This window comes from Megascapheus bottae, chromosome 13 (assembly GCF_031878675.1).
Source record: "Megascapheus bottae isolate mThoBot1 chromosome 13, mThoBot2.hap1, whole genome shotgun sequence".
Classification (NCBI taxonomy): domain Eukaryota; kingdom Metazoa; phylum Chordata; class Mammalia; order Rodentia; family Geomyidae; genus Megascapheus; species Megascapheus bottae.
The window spans coordinates 16,258,579-16,284,140 of record NC_143521.1 but is presented as its reverse complement, the minus strand read 5'-3'; the positions used below and the strand labels follow the sequence as shown (position 1 = coordinate 16,284,140).

Below are 25,562 nucleotides of genomic sequence, written 5' to 3'. Positions count from 1 at the left end.
ATATGTGGCTATTAGATCCAAACAGTACAACAAGAGTGATGAGTCAATATTTGCATACCCAATGCTATGGACGTGGTATTGGAAATATAAACACAATTACATAGACATAAAAATTTATGACTCTCTAGACATGTTTTATTACATAGATTAATATGTATCTATGATATACAAACTCTCAGCCTAATTTTAATCATGTTCTAAAATCTAAGTGCAAGTGATTGTATATAGAGATTCCCTTCCTGAATACTTGTTTGTTAAATACGTCATTTGAAATAGGATGTAAAAATCAATGTTAATAAATTCTTAAAAAAAAAACAAAGTAAAACAGTTGGTTTGTTAAACATACTCCAAAATATCATTCTGAAAAGGAATACCTGTAATAGAAATGCTGGTAAAACAGTGGGTTCATTGGTATCCTAGCTCTCTCTTTTGTTTTTTTCCATGAGGAACGTTCCTGCGTCATATTGTTATTGTTCAATACATAGCCATTGACCATCTATTTTCTAAGTATTATGCTGAGTGGTGATTAAATGGGGAATATTTATCATTGCAGTGTTCTTTATGTAGTGGGGATTTGTGATCACTCTTTTGCTAAGTGTTCACTTTTAGCCAATACTATGAAGAGAAGTATCTAACAGAGCAAGACAGGGGGACAGATGAGGAAATCCTAAAAATTCATCCATATTATTCAATATCCAGGCAGCAGGCAAAAACTACACTAAGAGACTGTAATAGGAGGGATTTGTTTTAACAGATACAAAGTTAGCACGTCACCAGAAAAAAAAAAAACGCCCACAAGAAGTAGTATCTGCAGAAGCTGCTGCCACTTTGAATGAAGAGAAGTGACTGAAGGGTAGAGTGATGGAGCCTGATCAATGGCTGAGAACTGGTACTGTTGTCTCCCAAGCCGAGGAAACAATGCTGGTTCTCAAGTAGAATGGAGACTGCAAACAGTTACTTTCTTCTCCCTTGCTTTGGAGGAAACAATGAGGCTGTGAGTGTGAAGAAACTACACTGGGGTAATGCTAACACACACACACACACACACACACACACACACACACACACAGCAGGCAGAAAACAATATATGGAAAGATCTTTCATCCTCCTCCTTCTTGTAGTATCCTTCTAGAATATTCTATTTGCAGTGCTTACTGGGAAGTCAGCTGGCAAAGCTGAACTGGGGTTTAGGAGACAGAAGTAGTTAACTGCAGCTGAGAGGTAATAGCTTGGTGACAGACATGATCTAGCTCTTGGGTACAGGGCATTCTTACTTTACCTGCTATGGCAATTCCACCTTTCAACAAAAAAAAAATGCTCTACATTTCTGCTCAGCAGGACTTCATTATCCTTTGTATAGATGAATCATTTTATCTTTTTTTCAGAAATGAGAACACACAAGCCACTAAAAATCATTAAACCACTATCTGGGAGACATTCATTCCATTCCTCTCAGGACCATGTCAGTTAACCTTCAAAATCAAGCATAGTCTCATCCAAGTATTCCTTCTACTGATGACTAAATTATATAGTGATCACTCAGCAAAAGAGTGCAAAATAATAAAGAGGGAAGAAATTAGTGTCTGTGTGTCTATCTACACATACACATGCACAGCAAACTAGGAAGAAAAGTATACAAAGCTGATATCTTCATTTTTATTAGTGGTTACAAGACTACTATTAGTACTTCATAACTTTCTTCCTCCCTTTCCTTCCTTCCTTCCTTCCTTCCTTCCTTCCTTCCTTCCTTCCTTCCTTCCTTCCTTCCTTCCTTCCCTCCTTCCTTCTATTCTTTCTTCTGTCCTTCCTATGTTTCATTTATCCTCAGGTGACTAGGGGTTGCTTGCAGTGGGAGCCAATCTTCCATACTGGAGCACCTGACTATTCACTCATCCTGACCTTTTTTATTGCTAAAATTTTCCATTAAATTTCATTATTGTACACAGAAGCACTAAAAGACTCCTCAGAGAATCCACTTTTCAGACATGGCCCTTCTTGCTGCCAGTGGGTAGCAGCTATTCAATTTTTTTCTGGGTCATTTGGGATACTCATCCCAGCCAGAAGTATAAACAGCCATACATGGGTCCGATGTCAGTCTCAACTTCCAAGTCAAAGGAACCATTATTTGTCTTCTGTCAAAAACATTCTTTCCTGAGAACTATGACCTCCCAGTCATCAGAAATGAGTCCTGAAGGTAGAAATGATGAAATCTTCTCTATCTGAGCAGCAGGTATGATACTGAGGGGCTCATCCGCACTCCTCTTTTTGATGTCGATACCCAGGTTTTCTGGTTAAGAAGAATACCATATACGATATTCACCTACTATATACTATATTCATCTACTGTATTAGAATCCCAGTCTTCTGGCATTATAAATGAGGTTGTTTTGGAAGTCACTCAACTAGTCTATTAAGCCAGCTACTCCTGGGTGAGGGGATATGTGTTAGGAACAGTGATTTCTATGGGATTAAGACTACTGCTTCCCTTCTCTGACTGAGGCCTTTGATCAGGAGCAATGTTGAATAGAATGCCATGAGGATGAACAAAATCTTCTGAACCACAAATGGTGAACTTGCAAAAGCACCACAATCAGGACAAGCAAATCCAAAATCAAAACACACATCTGTTTCAGTGAGATCAAGCCTCTGCCTTTCTTGTAAGGTAGGATCTACTACTATAAGGAGTGTGGCTGAAATAGCTGGCATTGCCTCTGTGGTTGACGCTGTAGGCACTCAGTAGGAGCAGTAACTGGGTCAGCCCATTTTTTTTTTTAGCCCATAATAAGCTCCATTGTTGTCACCATAGCTACTTCATAAGTAGACTCATATGAAAGCCTTATGGTAGCGTTGGAAGAAACTGTTTGAAATGTACAGAAAAGGTCATTTTCCCCCCGCCTGATTGTTGAGACTCCTCTTGCTCTGTAGTGAATGCTCTTTGGAGGAGTATGGGTTTTTTAGTCACATGGAAAACAAGTGTCTTTACATTGTATTCTCACAGGAAGAGAGCCATCTCCAGATCGCTTCCATTTCTGTGTGCCAGGCTCCTTAAACATCCACCAAACTCCATGAAGCAGAGCAAGTCCATGCTTAAAGTCATGCAGCACAAAGTGGTTAACTAGATGGATTATGGAAGCTCTTCTTAGATGTACATTTTTCTCTCATCCTTGTCCAAAACACTCCTGTATGGAATTGTAATGCTATAGATGTCCATTCAATTGTTGCAGCATTCAACATGCCATCATCATCATGTATAAATCAGGTCTGAGCTTCCTTTTTACTCAAGTGGCAGGAAGACAGTCCTCCATGAGACCACAGGTATGGAAAGAAAAGAGCTAGAGTGATACCATGCTTAAGTAACTTCCTGTGTCTATAGAACCTGCCTGAGGCCCAACTCTTATGTTCCATTTCTGCTTCATGATAGAGTGTTCTGTGCATCCACCCTTATGATTAAGGAGACCATTATATTATCAGCTTTTCTCATCACTGTGACAAAATATCTGGCAGAAAATCTTAAAAAGAGGAAAGAGTTATTTTGGCTCATAGTTTTAGAAACATCAGCCTAGAATCCTTGGCTCAATTGATTATGGATTAATGATGGATTAATGGTGATATAGAAAATCATGACAGCCGAATAGGTGGAAGTAGAGGCTGCTCACCTCATGCGTACAGGAAGGCAAGAGAGAGAGAGAGAGAGAGAGAGAGAGAGAGAGAGAGAGAGAGAGAGAGAGAGAGAGAGAGAGAGAGAGAGAGAGAGAGAGAGAGAGAGAGAGAGAGATTGAGAGACAGACAGAGACAGAGAGACACAGAGAGAGACAGAGACAGAGGAAGTGGTCAAGGATAAAATAATCCTAAAAGACCTTGCCTTAATGGTCTACTTTCTTCAGTCAGTTTCCATCTCTTAAAGTTTAGTCCTCTCCAAATAGTGCTGTCACCTGGATACCAAGGCTTTTATACATAATGCTTTAAGGTCATTTCATATTCAAACTAAAACAGTCTTTATGGGGAACTCAAATTGCATACAGGACATCTTGCTATCAAAATTAAGACAGACAGAGCTTTCTAGAAAGGAGAATGGCTGCCTGCAGAGCAGACGAAGATGTGCTTCAGAAACCCAAGTTCTGCACTGTGATTCTCCACTCGCTTCTTGTCAGGAACTTCACGTGGTGTTTTATTTATGTGAGACACTTAGGTATTACTTAGTTTGCTGAGTGACAACAAGCAGCTTGTACTGAGCATTGATGGTCACACCTATAATCCGAACTACTTAGGAGGCTGAGATATAAATAAGGATCAAGGTTCAAAGCCAGCCCAAGCAGGAAAGTCCTTGAGATTCTTATCTCTGATAAGTGATAAAAATAAAAGTTGGAAATGGAGCTGTGGCTCAAGTGAGAGTGCTAGCCTTGAACAAAGAAGCTCAGGGACAATGCCGAGCCCCTGAGTTCAAGCACACACTTCTGCCTGCACTTGGTCTGGTTCTTCTCACAAATTTATAGATATCTTGTAAAGGGGATCTAAGCAGCATATCACCACTAAAATGACAACAGGGAATGCCTAGAGTTTTGAGTGCCTGCTCAGCAGGCATGAAGCCCTGGGTTATATTCCTAGCAGCACCATGTGAAAAAGAACAGCAAATGAAGTTCACCTTTTCTTTAGTGAGAAACTCTGCATGATTAAGCAATTTATCTTTTATCTTGGGAAGAAGTTTCTTTTTTTTTCATTAATATGGGTTCTTTTTTATTGTGATTAATAGAAGGGCTACATTATATTCACCAGATAGAAGGTGCATAACTTCACAAACATTATACCCTTTCTCATGACATGGTCCCCATTTCCCTCCCACCCTCCCCCCACTTATCTTGATTTCCCCCCTTCCCTATACAATTTCAAATAACCAATTAAGCACATATAAAATATATCAGATAACAAGGTGAAATATTGTAACAATATGAGAAAACCAAGGGATGGCAAAAGAGAAGAGAGATAGCATAGTACATTAAGGACAACAGTGTCTATAAGACAGAGTACATATTTCTTAATGTGGCATCTAAGTTTTCTTTACAATCTGGCCTGTAGTTTTCATCTTTAATTACTCTCAGATTTTGAGAAAGCATTTTGCACTCCTACTTTTATTGCTCATGGTTGCCAAATGGTAGATTCAATCTCCCATCTCTGTACCCTGTGCTCAGGCTGGGAAGAAGTTTCTTGAGATATCCCTTATCATGTGACTTTCAGAAACTTCACCTCATGAATGGGGCACCCTGAATTTTTATCAGGTTTATTTCTTCTGATTCTCACATGTCTTACTAAGTCATCTGAAATACTTGTCCCTGTCTAGGTTCCGATCAATCCAACAAATATGATGATATCAAATGCAAGGGACCCATGTGATTGCATGACAACTGTCAAGATTCTCATGATACTTCTACACTGCATTATGGCAAAAAGCAGGAGTCACTGAGTCTATATCAGGTAAGAGCAAATTATTTCTGGTGATCTTTGCAAATTGGGATGGAAATAAAGAAGCTTTTTGGAGATCAATAGAGTATCACATTGTCGGGACTCTCAATCTTCTAGAAATGAGACCACAAATAAAGAGCTGCTGCAATTAGAGTTACCTGTTCCAGTTTATAATACTATGGTTATCTTCTAGGATCCATCCAGCTCCTAAATAGACCAAACAGGCAAACTGAATGGGAAATATGGCAAGTAGCACTGGCTCTTCATTGAGTCTTTGATGGTGGAACAAATTTCTGAAGCTCCATCAAGAAAAGAATATTGTTCTTACTTTAGCCTAGCTATGATAGGCATTTCCAAAGGTTTTCACTTGCTTCATTTTGACCGTAATGGTCCTCAAGGGGCAAAGACTCAATAGAACAACTGGGGAACAAACAGTAGAATTATATGATCTATGAGTTATCTCATATGGGTGAGGACTGAGCTGGGTAACACAGCCATCCAGTCATACTATTCCAAGGCTGTTCTCACAGACAGGCAGAATAGATTCCAGAGTCCAAAGAAAATGACTACCAACTGCTGCAGTTATTGGAATGCAATGGTTTTTCAATTTTGTCTTGAATATATTGAAAAGCTAATGACAATCAGAAGGCTATTGGATTAGCCTTTTCTGAAATTCAGAAAAGAAGATTTTTAACTGTGCTTCCTCCTCACTTCTAAGGCTCTGCGCATAGCTCTAGCATAACATTTATTGTTTCATTTGAATGACCTATTTATGTGCTTGCTTTTGACAAGACTATGAAAGACAGTGTGCTTTTTTCCTAAAGTGGCCATTGTGGTACTTGGCCCATAATAGATGCTCATTAAGAATTCATTTAACTGGAGTAAATGTTTTTCTCTTCATTGGTATTCTTGTGCAGTTTTAGAAACTGCTTCCAGAAGCAGTGTGATGATAGCAGATAGATAATCAAGAGAATTTTATCCATATTTTGGACACTGGCCCTGTATCCAAAAAATCTTAATAAAACTATCTTTATGTAGTGGGTAAAACATTCTTCCTAGGGAACACTGGGGGTGATTAGAGCTTATAATTAATTTATAAGCTGCAAACTAACATATTTCTTTTCTTTTCACCTTATTTTCTTGGAGTTCCAGGGATAGAACTCAGTGCTTTGTATACATTAAGTATGCATTGTGCCACTGAATTTCACCCAGCCCTAATATATTTCTTCTATTATATACATTGTGATATAAATGCATTTAATTATGTCACAAAGGAATACATTCATTGACACCATGTACAATTCCTGAAAGTTAGAAACTGAGGACTACTATTCACATAGTGTTCATGTTATATCCTAAGAATAAATTACCAACAGCTCAATGGTAAGGCAAAGAATGTGAATCACATGGGTTCTTTTTCCAAAGTTGACTTTCACACTAAACCTGTAAATGAAAGGAAATGCATTGTTTGTTCTGAAATAGAGTACGAGAGTCATTAAAATCTCATGATCAAGTTCTCTCGGTTGCATTAACAGAGAGGTATTTGGTTCCCAGTACTTGTGCAACTGGTTGGGATAAGATCAGAAGTTAGTTACCATGATTCAGTGGTTTCTGAGAAGGTACAGTACTATACACTCGAGTGCATGGTTTACATCACTGTCATTCTATATGTCATGCACTACAACCTACCAAAAATGCTAAACTTGGTAACTGAGCGTCAATTTTGTTTTCTTTTTACCATGGAATCTCATGAACAGTTCATTAACATCATTCAGAGCCAGAATTGTTGCACACAGCTGTCTGGTTTTTCTGGCATGCAGCAAATCTGAATTTGGGGCATAAACAGCTTGGAGATGTATGACCTCAGGGGTTGTAGGCGAAAGTGAATTAAGCCTGGGAGAGATAACACATGGCTTTTCTCCATGGTGACCTACTTTGTCCATCTCCTACAAGTAGGTGATAAGGAAGTACAGAGTGCAGATTTACCAGGACAGGGCATTGCAAAAACAAAGCAAATAGAAAGAGAAGTAGGTCATTACTCACATGTCCTTACAAGACATAAACATTTTATCAGTGAATTATACTAATCTTTGGGGTTTGCACCAATGTTATTTGCATATTAAATTTGTTTCTGTAGTTGGTGTTCATGTTGGTTCACACAGCTATTTGAGAAGGACAAACAGCTTTCATCTTGACTAGGTAGCTCCGTACAGAAGAAGGCCGTGTTCCTTTGCTGTAGTTTTATGTCATCAATTTAAAGCTCTCCCAAATGTGATTTGCTTGGTAAAATTGATTATAATTATTGGAAGGAAAATGAAAAGCTATTTCTCTCTCCATAAAGCTAATAAGTGACAAGAAATGTTAGATATGGGCGGGGAGAGAGAAAGTAATAGAGAAGTTTGTTTTGAGCAAAATGAAATATAGGCATGTATGGAGTACCATGGCAAAACCCCTTGGGGTTTTGGTAAAACAAGAAAAAATGAAGCAAGCAAACAACAGGGAAGAATGATAAAAGGTGACATTGACCAAGACGCATTGTACTTATAAACTTATTGAGCTGAAACCCCTTTGTACAAACAACTTCTTGAAGATATTTTTAAAAGGAAAAAAAGGCAACAACAAAGAAGGAAGGACAGGAAAATAAACTAAACTCTGTTGGGTGACAGTACTAGGAGGAGAGGGTTAAATTTAACATGGAAGGGTGGTGGGAGAATGTGATTGAAGTAGTTTGTTTGCTTATATAAAAATAGAACAGTGGGGCTGGGAGTTTGACCTAGTGGTAGAGTGCTTGCCTAGCAAGCATGAAGACCCGGGTTCGATTCCTCCATACCACATACATAGAAAAAAGCCAGAAATGGTGCTGAGGCTCAAGTGGTAGAGCTCTAGCGTTGAGAAAGTCCAAGGACAGTGCTCAGGCCCTGAGCTCAAGCCCAGGACTGGCAAAAAAAAAAAAAAAAAAAAACAGTGAAAGCTGTTCAAATTGTTTTAATAAGGGAAAATGGACCAACCCAGATGCCCCTCAGTTGATGAGTGAATCAACAAGATGTGGTATTTATACACAATGGAATTCTATGCTGCTGTCAGAAAGAATGACATCATCCCATATGTAAGGAAATGGAAAGACTTAGAAAAAAATCATATTAAGTGAAGTAAGCCAGACTCAAAGGAACTTAGGCTCAATGATTTTCCTCATTTGTCATAATCAGTAGAAACCTTGGGCTCTCCTAGCGGAGATTTACAATAGAACAAGACCTAGATACATAAGACCTTATAGTATGATGCTAAATGAAAGGACCTCCAGGATATAGAAACAAAAGCCATATAATGAATGATTGTTGACCTTAAAGTACTATGTTGGGCCTAGTGGTTAAAGTGCTTGCCTAGCATACATGAAGACCCGGGTTCGATTCCTCGGTACCACATACATAGAAAAAAGCCGGAAGTGGTGCTGAGGCTCAAGTGGTAGAGCTCTAGCCTTGAGAAAGTCCAAGGACAGTGCTCAGGCCCCCCCCCCCCCAAAAAAAAAGTACTATGTTATCTCTCATCTCTTTTGCTGTCCCTTGGTTATCTCGTATGGTTACAGTATTTTACCTTGTTATGTGATATATTGTAAATATGTGTATTTGGTTATTTGATAAGGAAGGGGGGAAAACAAGATGAGGGGTGGGGGTAGGGGGAGGGAAATGGGGACCAAGACATGAGAAAGGGTATCAATGTTTGTGAAGTAATGCACCTTCTATCTGGTGAATATAATGTAACCCTTCTATTAATTACAAGATAAAATATATGTAAAAAAAAGAAGGGAAAATGGATAAGGGAGAGCGGTGGGACGAAACTGAATGTGACTTATAATGTACATGTGTGAAAATATTATAAAGACTCCCTCCACTTTATAAAACTAATGTGTGTTAATAAAACAAAATAAAAAGAATGCAGTGGCAGACACTAGTTGTTAATAAAACAAAATAAAAAGAATGCAGTGGCAGACACTAGTGACTCAAGTACTGAGGAGGTGGAGGCAGGAAGCTTAGAAGATGGAGATTAGCTGGGGAAAAGCTCACAAGTCCTTGTCTCAAAAGCAAAATGAAAACAAAAGGGCTGGGGGAGCAGAGTCGGGAGGGGGGGAGAGCAGGAGGGAATGGCTTCAGTGGCCCAGTGAATGCCTAGTAGGTGCAGACTCAGATTCAGCTCTCATTACCAACATCTCCTCAAATGAAATACCAGTTTTTTAGCAAGATTTTTTAGGTAAGGAGCGGCACCAATACTGGTACTTCAACTCAGGACCTGGGTGCTGTTTTTTTGTTTTGGGGGGTTTTTTTCTTAGCTTTTTCACTCAAGGTTGGAGCTCTATCACTTGAGTCACAGCCCCACTTCTGGCTTTTTGCCAGTTAGCGAAACTCACAGACTTTTCTGTTGAGATAGGCTTTGAACAGTGATCATCAGACCTTAGCCCCATGAGTAGCTCAAGTATAGGCATGAGCTGTTGGTACTCAGCATTAATAAGCTTTTCTTGATACTACTACACTGTAAATAAGCTCTTCTTCTATTATTGGATTTTCATAAAGCTACCATTTTCTGTGAGTAAATGGGCTTTAAGAAATAGAGTAATGGACCATATATGTCCTAGATATAAAACAATATTGCTGAAATTTGAGCATGAGATAGCATTTATAGGGCCAGGAGTATGTGCAAGCACTCTACCACTAGGCCAAAGACCTGGGTTCAATTCCTTGGTATCACATACATAGGAAAAGCTGAAAGTGGTTCTGGGGCTCAAGTGGTAGAGTGGTAGCCTTGAGGAAAGCCCAAGGGCAGTGCTTAGGCCCTGAGTTCATGCCCTAGGACTGGCAAAAGAAAACAAACAAACAAAAAGATAGCATTTATATATATATATATATATATATATTTTCATTTTCCCAGATGGTCTTTTACTGTAGTCAGGAGTTATTCTATATCAGGAGGTTAGCAGGTGTTAGGGCCTACGCTGAAAGCCAGGTGTTAGGATCATTCAATTGCTAACACAGCCAAGGTCAAACACATGTACATTGTGAAGCTATAGCCCGAAGGATAGATAATGAAATGTACATTTCATAATTACTCAGGTCATGCATGCTCCCACAGAGCTCAGACACTATACTTTTGCTTCATGAAAGGGATAATACAGATTAAATGTTATTAATGAAGCACATATAATACTTTAAATGCTAGATGCATATGCAACATCTTAGGAATGCTGCTAGAAAGCTTATATTCTCTGCTACTTATTTTATTATGTTTTCTAACTGGTAGAACAGAATTTCTCAACTGACATATCTGAAAAGTATGATTTTTTTCCTCAAAATTCCTACATAACAGTTGGGCGCTAGTGGCTCATGTCTGTAATACTAGCTACTCAGGAGGCTAAGATCTGAGGATCCTGGTTTGAAGCCATCCAGGGATGGAAAGTCTATGACACCCTTTTCTCCAATTAACCACCAAAAACCTGGAAGTGGAGCTATCGGTCAAGTGGTAGAGGACTAGCTTTGAGCAAAAGGGGACTATGCCCAGGTCCAGTACTCCTAGTACTGGAGTGTGTGCACACACACACACACACATACACACACACACACACACACACACACACACACACACACACAACCCTACATATGAGATACAGTTGTCATATTCTTTTTAATGCATTATAGTTTGGCAATCATTTTAATTTTGGTTAAAAGTTATGTATTTGACTACTAAGTCATGTCCTTTTTAGAACTATGATTTCCATTTTTTATCTTCTGCTGATGGTTGAAATCTCAAAAGTATAGGTTATTTTTTGCTTTGAAACTCTCAAAGTTTATATTAAAATTGTCTTAGGTGTATAGAAGTTTTATACTTGAAAAACAATACTGGTTTTAAAGTTAGGGATAATAGGAAGATAGTAATCTGTTATAGTTACTGAAAAGTTTCAAGTAACTCACTGAAGTCCTATTCCTGCATGAATGGTTGTATATTTATGCTTAAATTATGTATGTTTAACTTGATTTCTAAGCACACTGATAATTTCAAACTTCTAGTCAATGGTTACAAACGATGAATTTATGAAGTAGATTACAATGTTCAAATGACAAGTACTTTTTACTAATGGTTAGGGCTTTTTACTTCAAATTTCTTTTTTAAAAACTTTATTATTATGAAGGTGATGTACAGAGGAATTCCAGTTGTCAAGTAATGAGTGCATTTCCTTTTGCACACTGTCACCCTCTCCCTCACTTTCTCCCAGTCCCTCCTTCTGTCTCCACCTGTAACAATGTTTAGTTTAAGTGTGGTCAGAGCTTCTTGATTGTAAGGCAGGTGTTAAGCCATGTCACTAGCCTCTCCCACCCCCTTTTAGTTAGTTTTGGATAAGGTCTCTCCTGTTGGCGGGACAGCAACCTGGGGCGGTGATGGTCTTACTGTGCCTCCCACATAGCTTAGAGCATGGTAGTTAACTTTTTTCCCAGGCTGACCTCCCAATCTCCCAGTCTCTAAGTAGCTGAGATTATGAGTGTTGAGCCATCATGCCTCATCTCACCTAACAATATTTTAGAACTCATTTTATTCACAGACTCAAAAATGCAAGTAAGTGTGCATGAATGTGAGCTAATGAAATTTAACAGTATCTTCTTTTTACATTTACTCGATGTGATGATGAATCCTCATGAACTTGATTGTATGAGAGACAGACACCTCAGAGGCTATTAAAGTACATTTCTGGGTATATCTGTGAGGATGTTTCAGAAACAGGCAAATCAAGAGGGCTCTGGCCTCCATGCTGGGAGGTACTGGAAACTCCTGAATGGTTGGTGCAAGTAGGTCACTTGCGGGGGTGGGGGTATGTCTTGAAGAATTATGCATTGCCCCACCCCTTCCTGTAGCAATTCTCTTTTTCCTGTTAGCTATGAGGTAAAGAAATCCTTGTGCCATAAGTTCTTGTCATCGTTATGTTCCGCCCAAGAACATATGGCCAAACCACCATGGAATGAACTCTGAAATTGTGATTCAAAGTAAGCCCTTCCTCCTTGAAGTTGTTTATCTCAGGACTTTGTCACAGAAATGACAAGGTAGCCAATACAGTAAAGAAGTACTATTTCCTTGCTCCCAGTTTACCTGCTAGTAAACATATTAATGTGTGTTTCTGTGTAAATGTATTTGTCTGAAGATATTTATGCATGTATTTATTAATTTAAAAATAAAAACAGAGCTGCACTAGTAGTTATTAATCCTAGCTCCTCAGGAGGCTGAGATGCAGAGAATAAAGATTCAAAACCAGGCGGGGAGTTTGGCCTAGTGGTAGAGTGCTTGCCTAGCATTCACGAAGACCCGAGTTCAATTCCTCAGTACCACATACATAGAAAAAAGCTGGAAGTGGTGCTGAGGCTCAAGTGGTAGAGTGATAACCCTTGAGAAAGTCCAAGGATAGTGCTTAGACCCTGAGCCCAAGCCCAGGACTGGCAAAAAAAAAAAATTCAAAACCAGCCCAATCAGAAGACTTCATATCCAATTAACCAGCAAAATATCAAACTAGAGGCATGGCTCAAGGGGCAGAGCACCAGCTGTGGCTGTGAATGAACTGATTAAGAATGGTAGTCCCTGAGTTCAAGGTCCAATAGCAGCACAAAAAGGTAAAGCTATGGCCTCTAATTTAAAAAATCCTTATATATTTAAGTACAGTTGTTGCTGACTTTATAGAATATATCCCCCAAAATAAGCAACCAGAATATTTTTGCTGACTATCTGTTTTAAGAGGAGGCTAAAAGTAGGTGATGTGTCTCAGTGTGAGAACAGGTAACATTTCAGTGAGGACATAGAATAGCATGAACGCTTCCAGAGTACAAATGAGAGTGGAAAATGTTTCAATTGTCCTGGAAACTAACTGGTGTTCTCAGTCAAGGTGAAGCTGCACATGGCGCATGTCTGGAGGCCCAGAAATTTCATTTCTAGTGTGTGTGTGTGTTTGTGTGTGTGTACACTGGTGCTTGAAGTCAGGCCCTAAGTGCTGTTCCTTAGATTTGTCACTGGGGCTTACCACTTCAGCCACAGCTCCACTTTTGACTCTTCTTTTCTTTTTGATGTTTAATAGGAGATAAGTGTCTTACAGAATTTCCTGCTCAGGTTGGCTTCAGTGATCCTCAGATCTCAGTCTCTTGCAGAGGTAGGATTACAGGTGCTAACCAACAGTGTCTGGCTACTAAGAAGGTATTTAATATAGAGAATTTTCTGGGTGTGTGCACAAAGGGGTGGAACAAAACCATGGGTTGAAACATTGTTTTTAACACCAGCAATAAACTGCAAAGATTTCCAAAGCCAGTCCACAATACAATGAATAGAGAAAATAATTTTTATGCAGTTGAATACAAAAATGATAAAAGTTGCCATGATTATAGGAAAACATGGATAAACTCCAAAAGAATTTTAAAAAACAAGAAAAATATGTTCAGTGTGATTCTACTTATATAAAGTTAAAAAACTGAAAAATACACTCCATATAATATATATTATGAATTGGATAATCTATTCTACATAGCAATATAATAATAGAATATAATATATATTCTCTATATTATATGTATTCCATTTAGACATGTAACTATGAAAACATAGTACATTGTATGCTCTACATGTAATATATGCATTACATGTAGATGTAGGTACCAATACAAAATAGTACTATATTTATATACACTCACAAAAATATATCTAGGTGTGTGCGTGTGTGTGTGTGTGTGTGTGTGTGTTTGTGTAGTACTGGGGACTGAACTAAGGTCCTTGCACATGCTAGGCAAGTATAGCAGAGAGCTGGATCCCTAACCTAATGTAACCTATTTTAAAAGAAAGGCATATTAGAAAAGTAACTGGGTGTGGATAGCAGGATTATTTTGATGAGTGGGAATAGAGGATGTGATCCAAGTAGGCAACTAAAAGTTTCAGATTATGTTCTATTTAGTAACTTTGTGGGTAGATATACAAATACTTAGCTTATCAGTGGCCTTGAAAAATACATATGTCATATATGCTGCTTTGTATGCGTATTTTCCAGTATCATTTTTTTTTGCCAGGCCAGGGGCTTGAACTCAGAGCCTGAGCACTGTCCTTGGGCTTTCTCAAGGGTAGAGCTCTCCCACTTGAGCCACAGCACCATTTCTGGCTTTTTTCTATGTATGTGGTATCAAGGAATCGAACCTGGGTCTTCGTGCATGCTAGGCCAAACTCTTGGCCCTCCAATATCATTTTGTTTAATATCAGAAAGGAGACCAAATGAATTTACCATAATGTCAGTTTATAGATTGTTTAGCTACAAATGACTTCTGTTTTCTTTTTTTTATTTTCTGTAATGTTTTTTTTTTTTACTACATTTATAGAGTAAATAATCCTTATAGAGGACAATGACAGTATAGTCACTAAGCTTACACAAATCACAAAACATCATGAAGTTAGGGACTACAAATTTCATAAATATCTGGGAAGCATAGCGCTAAGAAAGAACATCCTGAAGATGGAAATTCTACCGATATGTACTCGCGTCTATGTGCATGTGGGATGTTTGAACTCTGGGTCTGGATATTGCTAGGCAGGCATGCTATGTTTGAGTATGTCTCCAGATCTTTTCTGCTTATTATATTTTGGAAAGAATCTTATAGTTTCAGCCTGGGTTGGCCTTAGACCACAATCCTTTAAATCTATGCTTCTGTGTAGTTGGGATTTCAGGAGAGCTGAACATGCTCAGTTTATTGGATGATACAGGCTCTCACTATCAAGTAGCTAGGATTATAGAGGTGTGCTACCCATTCATTTTAACACTGATTCTCTCTTTCTTCTTTGTATAACTACTTAAAATAATAATAATAATAATAATGACCTTTTTAAAAAGACTGAGTTCTGAGCTTCCTTTTCCCAGGATAAGTTCTAACACCCAATCTTCTTCTGAGTAGCTGGGATGAGTGGTATTCACTACCAAGCCCAGCTACAAACATGTACTATTGAGTGGCTTGGATTCTATTAATCTGTTTTATGTGAGAAGAGCAGGTCACTCCTCAAAAAAATGTGTATAACATTAGGAGTTGAAGAGAGAAGATAGCATCACCGAATAGAAACAATTTTGTAAAAGCAGCCATTTTTGCTCTCCTTTGGGAAGATTGCTCTAGACCCCCTCCCCGTCCTGAGATTAAACTCTTTAGTGCTTTTCTTGCTGCTTCCTACATACTTCCACCTACATAAATCCATTCATTCTGTTGAGAGCCATTTGGCTGTCAATTCTCTAAGAGCAGGGCCTAAACTAGTCACTTTTTAATCTTTCCCATAGACAGATACCTTGGACCTACAATAAATTGGTTGCTCATCTGTTTTTAAAGCTGAATAAATGAAGCAATAAGGATTTCAAAGCCATGTGTTTGGTGGGAGATGATAATGACATTAGCAAAACATCTAGGAGAGTCTGTATATTCTAAAATGCTTGTGTTACTGTAAAATGAGTCAATATGTTTCTATTCTATTTAAACACGAGGTCTTGAGATAACGTATTTTTTTCTCTCATAAGCATTTACCAGACACCATAGTCATGCTAAGTTGGCAACTCCTGGTTTTCATATGTTCAACATGAGCTCCCCTCACTAGGCCTATCTCCCTGCTGTCTAGCATAGACGCTGCTGTTTTAACTATTTGCTGTTTCTTTTTCTTTTCTTTTTGCCAGTCCTAGGGCTGAACTCACGGCATGGGTACTGTCCTTGAACACTTTTTGCCCAAGGCTTTTTCCTTGTATGTGGTACCAAGGAATTGAACCCAGGGCTTCACACATGCTAGGCGAGCACTCTACCACTAGTCCCAACTACCAGCTTTTTTTTTTTTTTAAACAGTAAATTCTCATTGGGCGTGGCTTCCTCTTATAACTGTGGGATGCGGACACTGAGAACATGGGGGGTAGAAAAAGCTCAGGAAGAGCTAAGAATGTGCTGATTGTCATCTTCTGTTACAAAGAATTAGAAAATGTGTCCTGCTCCAGCCCACACATCTGCTAAATAGCCCCAATAAGGACTGCATAGAACATCACTGAAAATTCACTTTTGGGACCCATGCTTTTGCCAGAGATTGCAAAGACATTCTCCCATCATGTGACCCATCTACACAAGAAGGAATTTTTTACTTCTTTTCCTCATAGATTCTTTGGGTTTTGTGTAGTGGGTCTGTGGTGAAACAATTGACCAGCTTCGTTGGAAATTTGCCTAGATCAGGTGCTGGTGGCTTATGCCTGGAATTCTACCTACTCAGGAGTCTAATATCTGAAAAATCATGATTTAAAGTCATTCTGGGAAGAAAAGTCCACAGAGACTCTTATTTCCAATTAACTACTAAAAAGCTTGACATGGAGCTGTGGCTTTAGTGATAATATGCTGGCCTTGAGAAAAAAAGCTAGGGGACAGTGCCCAGGACCTGAGTTCAAGTGAGGATAAATTGAAGAAGTAAGAGAGAGGGGGGGGTGGGAGGGAGGGAGAGAGAGAGAGAAAGAAAGGAAGGAAAGAAGGAAGGAAGGAAGGAAGGAAGGAAGAAAGGAAATAAATTTGTCTATATACTTATATCTCCTGTCTGTTGGGAAATTGTGTGTGTGTGTGTGTGTGTGTGTGTGTGTGTGTGTGTGTGTGTGTGTGTGCCAGTCGTGGGGCTTGGACTCAGGGCCTGGGCACTGATCTTGGACACTTTTTTTTCTCAAGGCTAATGCTCTGTTATTTGAGCCACCGTGGCACTTCTGGCTTTTTCTGTGCATATGGTACTGAGTAATTGAACCTAGGGCTTCATGCATGCTAGGCAAGCACTCTACCACTAGGCCACACTCCCAGTCCAATGAGTTTTTTGTTTTTGAAGGAATAAAGGAAAACACAAGCACGAATGCAGGTAAATGGTTTATTGATTGAATGTATCAATAAAACAGCAATCTAAGTTGTCTTGGTTTAATTAAGAGTAACATAAACTATCAATGCAACCATTGTGAACACATGTAATACAAAATATAGCTGAATGGATGGGGTAGGTCAGTTTTGTTTCCTTTTTCCTGAATTCAAAAACTGCTATGTAAAGTAGTCATTAAGAAGTTGGGATGAGGGCCTTTTGTCAGCCTGCCAGTCTGACTCCGAATAGAATTTCTTCCATGTGTTCCATTGCTCTACAAATCCTGTTGGTTTTGCTGGAGAACACAACTAATAAGCCACTATTCACAAATGTGTTTTTCTAAGCTTTCCCCTCCTACCCTGGGGAATTGAACCCAGGGACTTCTGCCACTTGAACCCTATTTTTCTGAGTTTTGTAAAAGGAAGAGATTTTCACTGCAATCAGTTAAGGCTGCTATCTGTGTGTATTTTTTTTTTCCAATGTGGGGGCCTGAATCAAGGCCTGGGCACTGTCCTTGGGATTTCTCAAGGCTGGTGCTCTACCACTTGAGCAACAGTGCTGCTTCCGGCTTTTTCTGTGTATATAGTACAGAGGACTTGAACCCAGGGCTTCATACATGCTTGCCATGTACTCTACCACTCTACCACAGGGCCACACTCCTGGCCCTATGTGTGTTTTTGCATGTGTATTTGTGTGCATGTGTGTGTGGGTTTGGAGGTGACTGAATGTCCATGAGCATCTGAAATCTGGCTGGAAGTGGATTGGAGACATCCTATTTTAACTGAAATTTGAAAACACATTTTGAGCTATTACAATGAAATAATTGGAAAATACAGACTCCTAATTTGGATGTTAAAAAGAGAATATAGGAATGGGAGTTTGGTCTAGTGATAGAGTGCTTGCCTCACATGCACGAAGACTGGGGTTTGATTCGTTGGTACCACATACATAGAAAAAAAAAAACCCAGAAGTGATGCAGAGGCTCAAGTGGTAGAGCTCTAGCCTTGAGAAAGTCCCAGGACAGTGCTCAGGCCCTGAGCTCAAGCCCAGGACTGGCGAGGGAGAGAGGGGGGAGGAGAATATAATTTTATCGGTTTATTTGTTTGTGGTGTTGAGATGGAAACCAAGGCTTCCTATGTTCTGGCCAAACCTTCTTTCATGGAATCAGATCTGCAGCTTCAAAGTACCTTCTTTTATTTCCCCATTTACAAATATTTTTATTAAAAGAGAGAGATAATTTAGACACAAAATGAATGGCACATGAAGTAGAAGTAATAAAATGTGTAATGAAATTGGTAGCATGTGTTTGGACATTAAGAAACAAAATACCACAGTTTTTTTTTTTCCTGGATAATGTCAAAAGCAATATTTCCTTAAAAGGAAGAGAGAAGATCTGGGAGTGTTAGTACATGCCTGTAATCACAGCACTTGGAAGATCTAGGTGGGAAGATTGCATCAGCCCACATGCTAAAGATTAGCCTGTGCAACCATACCAAGTGAGAGAGAAGAAGAGAGGGAGGAAGGGAGGGAGGAAGGAGGAGAGGGGGGGAGAAGGAGAGACAAGAGATAAAAGATAAGACATAAGGTGAGGAGGGAAGGGAGGGTGAGAAGGGAAGAGGGGAAGAGGGAAAGGGAGAGGGAATTTGTAGAAAGTAGAATGGGTAGGGTTTTAGACTATGCTTTTTTTGTTGTTTTATTTTTAATTTCAATACTGAGGGCCTTAGCATGATAGCTGACAGGTAAGTGCTCTCCCATTTGAATCATGGCCCATTTGGTTTTTGTTTTGACATAGAAGTCTCACTACTACTTGTACCTGGATGGCTTTGAACTCATAATCATTACTGTCTCTGCTTCCCAAGTAGCTGGGATTACATGAGTGTGCTACAATGTTCAGACAGTCCTCCAATTAGTAAAGAAGAAAAAAAATCCTAATATTGGAGAAAAATAACATTTTTAAGTGATTTGATACAAAATCACATCAACCCTAAAATGCAATCTAATACTAATTAACCAAGCATAAAATCAAAAGGAACATTATCTGGGTAGGTCCAATGCAATAACAAAGTCCATATACATGAAAGGAGGAGGCAAAAGAATGAGTTAATGTCTTCAAAGTTTGAAGACATAGTGTGATGATATTGGCTTTGAAGATGAAGGATGGGGCTATAAGCTAAGGAGTGACCAGTGAATGGCAGAAAAGACAAGGACTTGTGTCTTCCCCAGAGCCTTCAGAAGGAGCACAGTTCAGCCAACACCATTATGTGAAGTCATTGAGAACCATTTTGAACTTCTTACCTCTAGAACCATAAGAGACTCAAGATGCATTGCACAGATATTATGTGTTTTGCAGATATTACATGTTTGACAAGGCTAGTCATAAAAGGAGACCCAGTGTTTACCTGCCTTCTGTTAGTCATGTCTCCATGGCATGAGGAAGTGGAAAGATCACATGGAGACACCACATCAAAAAGAACTTTGGCCACTAGCCTAGCTGAGGTCCCAACCCACAGTGAGCACTGACTTAGACAATTGTCATGTTAGTCGCAAGATGACTGCAGTCTTACCCACCACCTGACTGGAGCTTCCTAAGTGATTTATGACTGTAATTCCTACACTTTAGGCAGTAAGGCAAGTTGTAGGTAAGCTTGGGTTAAATGGCAAAAAGCTAGGAGAGAGAGAGAGAGAGAGGAGAGAAAGAGAGAGAGAGAATTAACCACTTGAGTTTGGCCAACTCACTCTCCAGAGCTATAGCAGTATGGGTATTAATGATAAAAACTATTGCTTTAATCTACTAAATTTGGTTGTCCTTTATTGCAATGCTAACAAAAATGTCAACTTTTAAATACCTATAGTCCGTATTGATTCATCTCATTTTAACTTTGTATTTGTCAATTCTTTCTTTTCTAGAGAGTTTCTCTCTAGAGAAGTCTAGCTTCAGACTTCCTCTTCCCCAAACTGGTTTTACTCCTGCATGTAACCATAATTATGAATGTGATTGAATTTTGAATGTGATTGAAACAATCTTGAACAGTTTTACAAATCTTTATTATAGGGTAATCCTTCTTTTCAGGAGTTGAAAAAGCCCTTCATCTTGAAAACACTTTTAATGAACAAAAGCAAAATTTATAGTTAAACTCCTTATTCATATTACTTTAAATGTCATCTGTCTGTTCATTTGAGATGAAAATAACAGATCATGACTTTCACAGATAGTGAAACTTCTCTAGGAATAAGATCCAATAGATGTCTTCTAACTGGCTCTTTACTGAGTATCAGCTTTCCCATAGGAAAATGGAGGAGAATGGAAAAGGAATAGGCCAGACTCAATCGTTAATAGGCAAGGACTATTTGTTGAGGAACAGAGAGGGGCACAGATCTTCCCACAGGATTGGCAGTTGTGCCAGGGACTGGATTTGGGGGGGGGGTAGACTTATATAAGGCTTAACAAGGCAGCAAAAATAAAAAAATATGGGTTATGGTCTCTTGGGGGCCCAGGGTGATGTTCTTGGTCAGGACCACAGCAGAATGCTCCACCTGTTTTGAGGGGCTATTATCTCCTGGGGGCCAAGGGTGATGTATGCCCAAATTGGAATAGCCTGCCTACGGATAGGTATGTGGTCCAACTTGTCCATGTCACCTGGTGTCTTGCTTGACCCTGGGGAATAAGGCAGGATTCAATCCTTCAACAGGACTGGAAAGAAAAGACAGGAAATATCTGAATGTGCTATGTAAATAATAATGTAGGATATTCCAGGATGTAGTCTAGGTCAGTTAAAAAGTATATTAACTTTGCAGTTGGCACAATAGATTCAGCTACTAGTGGAGGGCAGGGGTCTGAGGCAAGAGGAAAAGATCATTATGTTTAGGAGTTTAGTTCTAGCCTGGGCAGCCTGAGATTCAGTTTTGTTTTTGTTTTTTTTTAAGTCAGGTGCCTATGACTCATGCCTGTGATCCTAGCTACTCATGAGGCTGAGATCTGGGGGTTGCCACTCAAAGCCAGTCCCAAAGTCCTTGAGACTCTTTTATCTTCACTTAATAGTAAAGTGGAGGTGAAGCTAAAGTGATATAGAGCTCAGGAAGGGGAACCAGGCCTAAGTTAAATCCCTTGTAGTAGACAGAGAGAGACAGAGACAAGAGACACAGAGAGATAGACAGAGGAGAGGCGGGAGAAGAGCTGGAGGGAGAGGAAGAAGGAGGAGAGGAGAGAGATTTACTTTGGGACAGACCCAGTTTTCATTTCAGGAAAATAACATATTCTTAGGTACTCTCTTCTTCCCCAGCCTTTCACACCATGTCAAAACTACTTCATTTATTTCAGTTGAGCTTTAGCCTAAAATAAAGAGCTTTGGACAATAATGAACATTGACTCTGGAGATTCAGAGCTGGTATACCCAAGGATAGCTCCCTCTCATACAAACTAGTAGAACTGGTAAGGAGCTAAACTGTCTAGCTAGAAAAACTGGTCCTTGTTGGCTCCAGTGGCTCATGCCAGTAATCTTAGCTACTCAGGAAGCTGAAATCTGAGGATCGTCATTGGAAGCCAGCAGGGACAGACAACTCCAAGAGATTTATTTTCAATTAGCTAGCAACAAAATAAAACCAAACAAACAAAAAAACTCCACAAATGGAGCTGTAGCTCAAGTGTTAAGAGTTCCAGCCTTGAGTAAAAGAGCTTACTGACTGCCCAGACCCTGAGTTCAAACCCCTGTATTGACATAAAAACAAAACAAACCTGGTCTTCTAGTTATAGGCATTCAGGTAGTCACTAAGATGTGGATAATTTTCACAGTTCTGGGTCTGAGCACATCAATATCTGGGAATTGACTGTATTGTGCTCGCATGTGTATATATTCCCTTCCCAGAAAGCAATAATAGCATGCTATATCATTCATAACAGAAACATGATATCTATTTTGGTTAATAGATTGTTAAATGTTGAGTTTGGACAGGTGCTGATGAGCCTCTCCTCTAATTTTAGCCACTGAGAAGGCTGAGATTTGAGGATCAAGGTTCAGTGCCAACCCTGGCAGTAAAGTCCATGAAACATTTATCTCCTTCCATTTAACCATTAAAAAGCCAGAAGTGGAGCTGTGCCTCAAGTGCTCAAGCACTCAAGCCTTGAGCACAAAAGCTGAGAGACAGCACTCAGGTCTTGAGTTCAAGCCTCACAACCAACACAAACAAGCTGCTGATTTTAAAATTGAGAAGATATTTTCCTAGACAAGATGAGAAAGATGATTGAATACTAGCGGATTTTTTTTTTTTTTTTGCCGGTCCCAGGGCTTGAACTCAGGGATTGGGTATTGTCCTTGTGCTTTCTCAAGGCTAACGCTCTAACACTTGAGCCACAGCACCATTTCCAGCTTTTTCTGTGTATGTGGTACTGAGGAATCAAACTCGGGTCTTTGTGTATACTAGGCAAGCACTCTACCACTAGTCCATGCTCCTGGCCCTAGCAGAGCTCTTAACTGTATTGTACTGAGGACTAAATGCTGAAATGGATACATTGTCTAATATGTAATCGTTTAATTTTCCTAGATTCAGATTAAAAAATAAGCTCTGGATTGAAAAATCTGAATCACTAACAGATGGCATCTGGGTTGAGTTATAACTTCCCTGTTCTTGTTCTTGGGACAGGCATTCCAGTCTACATTGTAGGCTCTGTTAGCAATGTTAATCTAATCAGGAAGTTTGCCCTGCAAAACCATCCAGAGAGGGAACCAAAAAAAATGGGATGAGGGTAGGGGCAACTCCCATTGGCTTCACAGTCCTGATGCTGATTTTCTTACCTCTGAGGGCTACTTTCCATTAGATTTCTTTCCTGAGAAGATCTCCCCCTTCTCTCCTTCAGGAAGTCACAACATTGTGAAAACTACTACTGTGGAGAGCAGATTGCTTCCACAAACATTTGTATTTGTTTCTAGTGAATTAGACCCAACTACCCTTGGCTGTTTTTTCTTTTTCTTTTTTTAGATTAGAAAGCTAGCTGAAACTGAGGACAAAGGGCAGTCTTGCAAGTATTCAAAGGTACTGTCTCCAGGGAGTAGGAAAGCAGAGACTCAAAGCCATTCTGATCCCTTAGCTAGCCAACAAGCACTTAAGCCCTACTGCAAATATACTAGGGCAAAGTCCAGGACCTTTTTTTCCCATCAACTTTTATATCTTCAAAGCCTAGGACAATACCTAGAATTTAGCATGTGTTCACTAAATGTCTTGTATAGGAACTAGAGATGTAGCTCAGTAGTAGAGTGCTTGCCTAGCAAGGACAAGGCCCTGGTTTGATCCAAAGCACAGAAAAGAAGAAGATAATTCTTGGAGAAAAAAATTAATATTGGCTATCACAAGCCATTATTTCTGATGAGACAGATGCAGTTGGGAAGGTTGTGGGATATTTGATGCACTGCATAATTAAGGAGCTGCCCCAGACCTTTTCCCTGCCCTATACTCTTTAACTAGAGCTGGAGTGTGGGTAGGTCTGAAGGATGTACCTCATGCAGTCAAGAATTTGCTGCATTCAAGCATTGTTTCTGTGGGTGTAATTTCAGTGTCAGATGTCACTGAGGATAGATAATAGGTTTTGTGTCAGGCAGCGTTATCACCCAATCTCACTGCACTCTTTGTGCACTATATAAAACCAAGTAGCTTAAAATAAATTCTCTCAGTCTTTTTTGGGAGGTTGCAAGCTTTATTTCCTTATCTTGTAATGGTGAATTGCTCAGGAAAGGCTGAAAAGTAGCTAATGTACATAAAGTCTGATTACACTAGAGAGAATGTCTTTTAAGTAAATAACACCTAGATCTGTATCTCTGTAAGCCAAAGTTATGAGGATAGAGAATCTGGAGAAGATAAATTGGCAAAATAATCAGTGAACCTAAAAAATATCTATACAATTTCTCCCTAATCACTGGTTTTCTTCTGTTGTTGTTTTCTTTATTTCTTTTTTTTTGGGGGGGGGGGGGCTCATCCTACTAATCCTTACGAGGCTGAAATCTGAGAATCCTGCTTCAAAGCCAGTCTAAGCCAGAAAGTGGTACTCTAGTCTCCACTTAGCCAGCAAGAAGTGGTAGTCTTAGCCTTGAGTGAAAAAGTTGAGTGAAAAAGTGATAGCACAAAGCACTGAGTTCAAGCCCCAGTATAGGAAAACATACAAGAAACTACTTTGAAAACAAAAGCAAAATAATGATGTGATGACTAGATCAGGCTATTAATGATTGCTTTCCTTACTCTAAGAAATAGGTGGACTGAAGAGGGAAAAAAGGGCCCCCTGTGGATAATTTGCAATACCTATTCTGCAAAAATCAAAGCTTGGCCAAAGAATGGGAAGTTTAACCATTCACAAAACTTTACCTTAAAGACTGCAAAGGTGCAAAAAGACAGTTACAAAACAAAATTTTGTATAGTTTATACTAGTTATGGTTTAAGCAAAGGACAATTTCTAGATCTTTCTCTTTTTGGCATGTACTCTGTTACTTCTTACACCTCACACCACATTTCCTCTTTCACATCTAATTTTATATCTTATGTTCCTTTACTACCTTTGCCATCTTAGAAAAAGTACCCAGATGTCTTCCTCTTCGGGTCATGACGTGTGTCTCTGCCAGCTGCTTCTGTCTCTGTGTACTGTGCTCACTGGGCCTCTTCATTCTCTGTCAAGATGACAACTGTCACCTAAATTCTAATCTTAGCTCTACTTCCTAAATTAGTTGCATGTGCTTGTTAATGTTTATTAGCATAGAATTCCTTTGAGATGGGTCTGTCAATCAAAGTAACAGTTTAATACTTAGAAGATCAAAGAAGCACTGAATCACATTATATAACATATAGATCATTTCAAAGTAGTGTGTTGATTTTATTTTACTTTTTCAAACCCCTAAGAAGGCCATACTTCTCTGAAATAAGAACTTTAACTTTAGGTTCCCTTCCCTGCGGGGCCCCTACCCCCCAGCTCCTATGTTCAGACACATGTCATTGTCTAGTTCTAGCTAATATGTTAAGGCATCTACTTCTAAAATTTCCTATCCGTTCTAGAAAGAAGAGCGCTGCTGTTAAAGCTATACTACGTGCTTTCCCATATTTCACATGTAACCAGTCAGCTCATAGTAAATATATACAAGAACACAGAAAAATCATTTCTTGGGACTGGTTATGTAGATTAGAACTCATAAAAATACTCTTTTACTAATTTTCATATCCATTCGGTGGGAGACAGG

At 39.3% G+C, this 25,562-nt stretch overlaps 1 protein-coding gene across 1 annotated transcript in view; it reads left to right on the top strand.

Annotated features, from left to right (window-relative positions):
• The first annotated feature begins 5,348 nt into the window (after positions 1 to 5,348).
• The window catches only part of Ccng2 (cyclin G2), a 30,514-nt gene continuing 10,300 nt past the window's right edge, over positions 5,349 to 25,562 (top strand). Inside the window, exon 1 of the mRNA XM_090343377.1 lies at positions 5,349 to 5,469. The gene's annotated coding sequence lies outside the window, so the exon portion shown is untranslated. The remainder of the gene's footprint in view (positions 5,470 to 25,562) is intronic.